The 8346-nt window shown below is 40.1% G+C and overlaps 1 long non-coding RNA gene across 3 annotated transcripts in view; it reads right to left on the reverse strand.

Annotated features, from left to right (window-relative positions):
• Positions 1 to 4089: 4089 nt before the first annotated feature.
• LOC104911529 overlaps positions 4090 to 8346 on the reverse strand; it is a 40314-nt gene continuing 36057 nt past the window's right edge. For 2 of the 3 annotated variants that reach the window (XR_002116135.2, XR_793972.3), the window contains one exon: positions 4091 to 5314. This is a non-coding gene — a long non-coding RNA (uncharacterized LOC104911529). Of the gene's footprint in view, positions 5315 to 8346 lie in introns of all 3 variants that reach the window. The other variant, XR_002116136.2, reaches the window with a different exon arrangement.

Genomic DNA, 8346 nt, shown 5'->3' on the forward strand with positions numbered 1-8346 from the left:
TGTCTAAATATTCCAGCAGTCTTTCATTCTGAAAGCTTGGTAACGGTGTTGGTGCCAGGGATGATGTGCTTGTGGCTGTCTCTGTAGAGACTGACTCTGGTATAAGTCCATAAAGGACTGGTTACACTTGCCTCAGAGGGACAGCTTCCACGTTGCTGCCCCAGTAAGATTACACCCTCCTCAAATGCTCTCAGTTCTAAACCAGCTGGTGCTAGTGGGACTGAACACACACGGGAGAAGAACCATCCTTTCATGCTTGCTGTGTTTGTTAATGTGTTCACATCACCATGGGCTTCTCCCTGTAACTACAACTACCACAGTTTTTACAGCAGATGTAAGATAGAGCCCCTTTTCCCACCCTGAAGCCCTGCCTAGCAGGAGGCAGCCTCTGTTGGTACAGGACTTTTGGAACTGAGGTGTGAATGGATCTCTACTGCCATAAACACAAGAAGCTGGCATGCACCAAGAGGGCAGAGGTGTTACATAGCCACAGTGCAGCCCATATACTGCAGCACCTGAGGGATGCTGTAAGCCTAGAACTAATTTGTTACAGCACGTGAACTCTGTATGATGTGGAAATCTCAGGAACAAAACAGTGACTTTCACTGCCAGCCTGGTCCCAGGCTTGTCTTCTGAAAGCTCTGAAGTCTGAGTGGATCACTGAGAGGCATGGAGATCACGCTGTCATCGGGGGGATGCAGTGTGAAAGACAGCAGGCTGACACTGATGTCTTATGGTCAAGGCAGATCACAGCAAGGGGAAGGCAGCCTGTGTCTCAAACAGTCCCTCTCAGATCTAGCTGAGAGCGCTGCTGGTCTTAGCAGGAGTTTCGGAAACAGCAAATGGACGGAATGCCCACATCAGCAAACACCATGTCAGGCTGGGAGCACTATAAAAGGAGGCCCCGCAGGGCCTGCAGATAGAAATGTACTCCTGGCTGCGGAGGCACACCAGGCCCCTGCTGGCCACTAGCACGAAGCACTGCACAACCTCAAGGGCCACACACTTTGGAGGGCAGTCACAGTTGAGCACATGGCCCTGAGCATGAACACCAGCAGCACTCCTCAGAGCTTCTCAGAAAGGTGCCAGTAGAGATCAGCCTGAGCTAAAACAGCTGATGATTCCTGTGGATGGCTTGGAAGGAGCAGCAGGTATATGCTACTGGATGGCAAAGGAGGACTCCTAGCATGAGGATGAAACTCCCAACGCAGACAACTTGGAGGAAGCTATCAGATGAATGATTTGGCATAGGCCTATACCAGGTCACCATAACCTGTAGTTTGAGAAACATATAATTACCAGCAACTATACCTGTCCAGTTGTGCAGACAAGATAAATGAAGTCAAGCTGTGTAGAGCTGATTAAACAGGCAACAACCTTAGCACACTCTTCAGTCTTCTCAAGATTGTAGCCTGGTTTATGCCTCAGCTGAATTTGAACTCAGAGAGTACAGATAGCATAAGAGAGAAAAGTAAAGCACTTTGCTAATCACCACAAAAATACTGACCATGCTGTGAAGTGCCACAACACACCTTCAGTATGCGACCTATTCTGTGACCCATTCTGTCCTTTCCTCTTCCAGTTACAGGTGTGCTGGCAGAGTTCCAGCTCAGACTGTTGAAAATGATTCTGCACTAGAAACCATGAGGATAAACTGTAACCCCATAAGTCAGCCCTATCATCAGTGTCTTGAGAGATAGATCAAACAGGTCTTTCTTTGGTACAAGCCATCTTCACAAGCACAGAATTACTTGGTTCTCTGAGGGATGAGCCCAGAGGACAGTAATAAAGTAAGGACTTCCGTAGTGTGCAGCAAACTTCAGTGTTTGATGAATCTCTTCAGGGCATAGAAAATAGTTTCTAAAAAACTCATCCAGAGTCAGAAGAATGTTTAGTCCATCAAAAAGGAGTCTACTATCATGGATGTCAGTTAGGTTTAGGCATTAGAGGATGCTCCTTTTCTCTTGATCTGTTAAGAGGGCTTTTTCCTCTGGCAGAGAACAGGTGCTCTAACACTCTTCTCCATGGCATCAGAGTACCCAAAAAAATAGATCAATTTGCAGAACAAAATAAACCCAGCATTCATTCACCATACTTCCTTTGGCACTCAGTACTGAGAACACCATCTCCAGGTGAACACCCTCTTCAATCATTTCCTGAGCTGAAAAACTTGTTTGCTCACTGCATTCCATCAGGTCACAGTATGTATAACTATAGCAGAAAAGGCCAACCTGTTATCCCCACACCACGCTGCCCCAAGTGTGAAGAAAGTGATGCCTCTGCTCACATGAAGTTGACCAGAACTTGGTAATGCCCAAAACCTGCATTTTTCAAAAACAAAAACAAAAACAAAAAACCCCACTATTGAAATAGAAAGAAAGCAGCTTTGTGCACGTAAGTGCAACCGTTACTGATACATGGATGATGTCCAAAAGGAGCTGCACAGGGCTATTACACCACTGGAAGAGAATCCTCAGTATTTTAATATGACATGACATACCCTGTCCACAAAAAGTGTCACGGTGATACTTTTCCTCCACTCCTCTTCCTCCTTTCCCTCCCACCACCCCCACAAACATTCTTGGACATGCATGGAAGAGGCAGAAGTTGTTGGATAAGCCGGATCTCTGATTAGGAAACCACCTGTCTCCTTAGGGCAGAGCCATCAGCATCAGCTTCACACCTTACACTCCTGCTTTTGCATTTCTTGCCAACCATCATGCACCTGCAGGGCTGAAAGGAAGTTAGGTGCTAGTACAAGCACCTTCCTCCCATTCTGACATTAGCATCCCATTCACTGCCATCACCAGCTGCTCTGGTAAGTATGACCTCTGGAATTTACCACAGACTTCATGAACCGGATGACAAGACTATGTCTGATGGGCCATTACAACAGCCGTGACCACTGCCAACGCAGGTTCCTTCTCAGGGCTTTTGTCTGTTAGTCAGGGCTGTTTCCACAGGCTAACAAAATATCATTAATGAAAACATTGACAGTAGTGGGAAGTGCCTGTTGCAGACAATTGCAATACATTGTTTTGGAAGGAGTAGTGCCCCTAAGAAAAGCCCTAAGGTTGATGAAGAAAGAAAATGCTGTAGGAGTCAGTATTCCCTAGTTCCTGTCCCCTCTTTCCATCCAGAAAGGAGAAATCATTTCCATGGCTAGAACAATGCCTTAGACTGAAGATAATGGGAATTAAGAAGAGAGGTGCTGGAAGGAAAACAAGGTAAGACATCAGCCCTTCTTGTTGGAACATCTGCTGGTGGCAGAAAAAAGTACAATTTCAAGAAATGAAACTACTCGGAGAGGAGGAGAGGGATGCAGTATTCAAATAGCTGGTTCCTATAGCTGCACTAGGAAAAAAACATTGAAAAAGGAGTAACAAAAGTCAGACAAAAGAGATAAGGGCAAAGACAGACACAAATACTAGTACAAAGAGTCACAGGTGCAGGAGAAATACCTGGGCAGTATGAGAAGCCTGGCACCAAGCAAATCACTGCTGATAAAGATGCTGATCTCTGGAGAACTAGAAGTGTAAAAGCCGAATGTTAAGGAGGAGGAGGCAAGAAAGACACAAAAGTAGGAAGTAACATTTTGGCCAAATGCTCTGAATGAAAAAGAAAAGGGTCTAGGGAGAGAGGAATGTAGCAGAAAAACTGAAGAGTCTCAGGACTGAAAGTTAAAAGAAAGATCATTTAAACTGAGATTGACACCTCCCAACGTATTCCTACATCACAATTTCAAAAATGAAACTTTCTCTTACATAGTGAACTAAGTTGTGCATTCTTTACATTCCCGGTGCCTGTTTATCTGATCCGAACTGTGGAAAGGCAAATACACTTGCAAATAAAGCTAGTGGATGTTGCATTTTGAATATCTGTGTCATAAAGAACTAAACACTCAAAAAAATTAAGAGTTCAAGGTGTCTAAAACTGTATATGGTATGGAAATTAATTGAAGCTCTCAACGCTCTTATCAAAACTCTCTTGTGCGTGTGTTGAATGCAGCAATAGTGGTGTTGTAACTAAACAAAACAAACAAAAACTTAGGCAACTGTGAAGATGAATACCATGCCATCTTAGAAGACATATGAACAACAGGATCAAATAGAAACCAATAGCAACCTGCAAAAATGGTGACTAAATATTTATTGTATATTAGTATGGCCAAGGAGCAGAGTTATTCTTGTATCTTTGCTGGAGATTTATTGTTCTACGTGGTTTTTAAATGCTTATGAAGAAATAATCACAGGCCTGAGGAGATTATAATCTAAAGCTCAGGAAAAAACAGACTAGAGGACAAGTGCAGCATGTTTGAGGTGCACCATCATAATTACCAAATTCCAAAGATGAGGCATAATCAATACCTGTCCTTAAACCATCTCTGTTGTGATGCCCTCAAAAGACATTTCAGTGTAAACAAAACAGTGATGTCACCATTATTACAGTTCAATCAGTACAGCTTTAGATGAGTAAAGTAGATTTGAAAGGCTTACAGCAAGTCAAGACAGGTTTCTTAGGAAATAAAATCACTTCCCCTTCATTTTCTCTCCTCCTTTCTCTTGTCTTTAAAGACCAATTATACTTATGTTTCTTTGTTCTCCCACATAAAGTTAAATACACATTTTAAAACTGTTATGTTTGAGGAGTTATACCTTTCAATAACTACTTTAAGTGTAGGGAAATTTGTTTCAGTTTCAGTATATCTTTAAAAAAAAAAGAACAGAAGAGAAAAGGAAAAAAAAATCTGCTGCTTAATCATTTTCAGGTATGTTACAACACTGAAATCATTACAGAGTTCTGACAATAGGAGTTTTACTTGCTTTGGTGAACAGAAACATTTTAGAATTCATGGCCACATACTATATGAAAGGTCTCCAACAAACTACCAAACATCCTTGCTGTGTGTCCATCTTTTTTTTTTTATTCCTCTTTAGTATTAGCTTTTCTCATAAATATCTGATGGTATCACAAATAAGGATTTTGTCCATCAACAATAGCAACAGAAAGTTTTACAGAAAGTTTTCAGTTATATTTCTATACGTGTGGAAAAAATATGCAACTGATTTTTAACAAAAAAAATTATATTTCTTCTCTTATCCTTCTTGTGTACAATATCTAAATGTAAGATATTTCAGTCTCTTATACAGAACAGCAGTGAAATACATCCCCAGACTTAATCATATGTTTAGTTGTTCCTGGTTTTAGGTGACCAGCTCAGCATCACCATGTCCAGCTTACCAGCAGAAGAGGCCTTCATGACATTCCACCTTCACGTTGTTCTGCCTTGCAGCAGCCATCATCTTTGATCCGTCTGTAGGACACAGAGAAGAATGGATGTTTAACTTAAAAGATAGCATTTGCACAGCTTAGGCTAGATGAAGTTTCTAGACGCTGGTAGTATGAAAGTCTAGGAAACCCTTTTGAGACAGAACTGGGGCAATCTTGAGAAAGAAAGAAATTACTCCTTTTAGGCCAGATCTCTAAGCAGTCCTAACAATATTAGCATGTAGTTGCCTGTAGTAGGAGAGAACTCTTCCAAGAAGCTCTTTCAAATCCTGTGGTATAACACATTTCACATCTGCATTTGTTGTCTGTATAGGTTCACTATGTAATATTTTAACCTCATGTATGCAGGCCTTCAAGTCATCAAAAAAATTAGCACCCTTTATTACAGCAGTAGCTACCCTAAGGTTCCAAACTGAATTTCTAACCTTTTCATCAGCCAAAGAAGAATACTAAAGGTTCGTCAGCTTTTATATATATATATATATGTATATCTTTTTTTCCCTCATGCACAGAAGAATGATAAAAAATAAATAAAGAAGATATTTATGTATCCTAGGTTGCAAGCTGTTAAGATAAATTGTGCAATATGGGACACTAACTCTCGTTTCCCATAAGGCTCTTTAGATGATCCTGCTCTTCCCACACAATTTCTCTTCCATCACCCCAGGGAGTTTAATCATAGCTGTTGTGATGAAAAGCCAAATTCTAAATGAGTTTGGACACCCTCTGGACTCAGTTTCAAAATGCCCAATTAACTACATGCCAATTACTTAAATACTAAATGTCTTCAGAGTTGTCTCTTCTGCCTTACAACATCATATTATGAGGACTTCACTCAAGATTTGGTAAATATACCTTTAAAAACCCATTAGCATCATTTTCCTTTCTTTCAATAATCAACGTAAATAAAGAAGATTTTTTTAACATTTTATCAGTAGATCTATTCTTTACTCAGCATACTATCAATATGTTAATTTTTGTTTCCAGAATACTTCCTGAAGTATCTTTGCTGTGTACAGAGTTTTCAAACCACTGTTATGGTGTTTGCTTTCTGACCAGCAACTAAGCCAGAATATATATCTAACTTCAGATATTTCTAGATTTGAGGTATCTCAGCTTTTGAGAAGTTGGATACATAAGGACAGATAATAGCTACACATTGAATCACAATCCTTTAATATTTAAATAAATTATCATAGTAAATAAAATTATAAAATATTATCTAATTATAGCTTGAAAATTAAGTGTTATGCTGAATACTATTGCATCTGTTATAGTTTGCCATTTCCAACTCATAAGTTATATATACAGGGATAACACTACCTGTTTCTATTTTCTCCCTAAGAGTTGGGAAACATTTATTATAGAAGAGGAATTAAGCAAGAAGATCAAAGAGTTAGCAAGAAGATTTCAGTAAGACAGGGAGGCAACTGTTTCACTTCCGTCCTCCCAAGAGAGAACAGATTTGAATGTTGTTTCTTGCAGAGCATAGGAAGGATCGTGAAAAAGGTGTTTGTTGCCGAAGGACGTGACTGATGCAAATGTGTTACATGTCCCACTAGACACAGCTCTGTGATATTTTGGAGGAGGAAGTGGGTGGCCTACTTTGCTTCCTCCTTCACTTAAAGAGATAGACTAGCTGCATTTATTATCATCCCCACTATCTCTGGTTTTCCGGCTCTGATAGTGCAGTGTGGATATAAGGGAACACTTATTTACAAGGCAAACTCATGTCTCATATTTCGTTTTGTTGTAATTAACCTTAAGATGACACTGTTGCTAATGAGCTGCATGTATTCCCTTGTGCAAATCAGATTAGGATTTACAGACGCTATAACCTCCTCATGAGGGGATGGCTGTTGAAGTTCCTCATGTAAATGCTACTTCTATAAAGTTCAAGACTCTTATCTGAGGTTTCTAAAGAACATAGCAAGTATCACAACAACTTCTTATAATAAGATTTTCAAGTGAAAAGAAAAAGAATTGATGGCAAATTTGACTGTGTTATTCAGGAAATGAAGGGATTACAACACAAATCCAGAGATTATTGTCTGAGCAAAGACAACTCCTCACAGATCGCCAACAGGTAACACAAACAAATTACTACTTTCCAGATCCTTGTGATCTGTTCTTTTATTTTTTTCTTAATGAGAAAAACATTCATCAGATTGTTCAAAAAGGTGGGATGTCTGCAAAAAAGTCTATAAATATTAGATCACAAGTGTGCAATTCCCTGAACCATCATCCAACTCACTGTCCTTCTTGTCACTAAGGCCTCTTCCACGCTTCTTCTGTTTTCACTAAGGAAATCACCATGGCACAAATCCCACCATGAGGCAACTTTGGACAAAGAAGTTATGCGGGCTAGAGTGAGAAGAAATGAGAGTGGCCAGCTGAGGAAAGCGAGGTACAGCATGATCTGTCCAAGTCCTAAACTGCCTGTACTCTGTGCAATTAGTAAATATCTAGTAAATCTAGAAGATTTACTGAGTGAGCTGGCAGTGTGCTTAGAAGAACACTGAAAATGGAAAGTGCTACCTGCACTTTCTGTGCTATGTGACTTAAGTTCTTGTAATATTCATGGAAGTACTGAACTGTAAGTAAATGCTATCCAGGACAATTGTTCTGTCAACAAATGGAACACATGTTCCTGCAGCACTCTGGTAACTGAGCAGGAGTCAGATTACATCACATCAGCCAGCTGGGAAGCTAAGTTTTCCCTTGTGATTGTGAACCAAGTTGTTTTTGGCAAGATACAAATAGCTGTGTCCCTGACAGACATCTAGGCACTGAATTTCCAATTATGGAGAAGTTGCGTTTAAGACTTTCAAATCTGAATTATGGACTTCACCTTAATTCAGCAGCTATTGCAAAACAATTTGCCTGTCAAGTTACAGAGGGATCTGGAAAAAAATAATGTGTAGAAGTCCAGCAATAGTTTGCTATTTTTCATGCCCTTGTCCAGCAAAGAATTAAAACTATTGAGTGTGACCACCTGGATTTTCAGCATTGGTAAAATATGGCTATATTATCTCAGATGTGCTTTTTTTTTTTTTT

Source organism: Meleagris gallopavo, chromosome 6, assembly GCF_000146605.3.
Source record: "Meleagris gallopavo isolate NT-WF06-2002-E0010 breed Aviagen turkey brand Nicholas breeding stock chromosome 6, Turkey_5.1, whole genome shotgun sequence".
In the NCBI taxonomy this organism is placed as follows: Eukaryota; Metazoa; Chordata; class Aves; order Galliformes; family Phasianidae; genus Meleagris; species Meleagris gallopavo.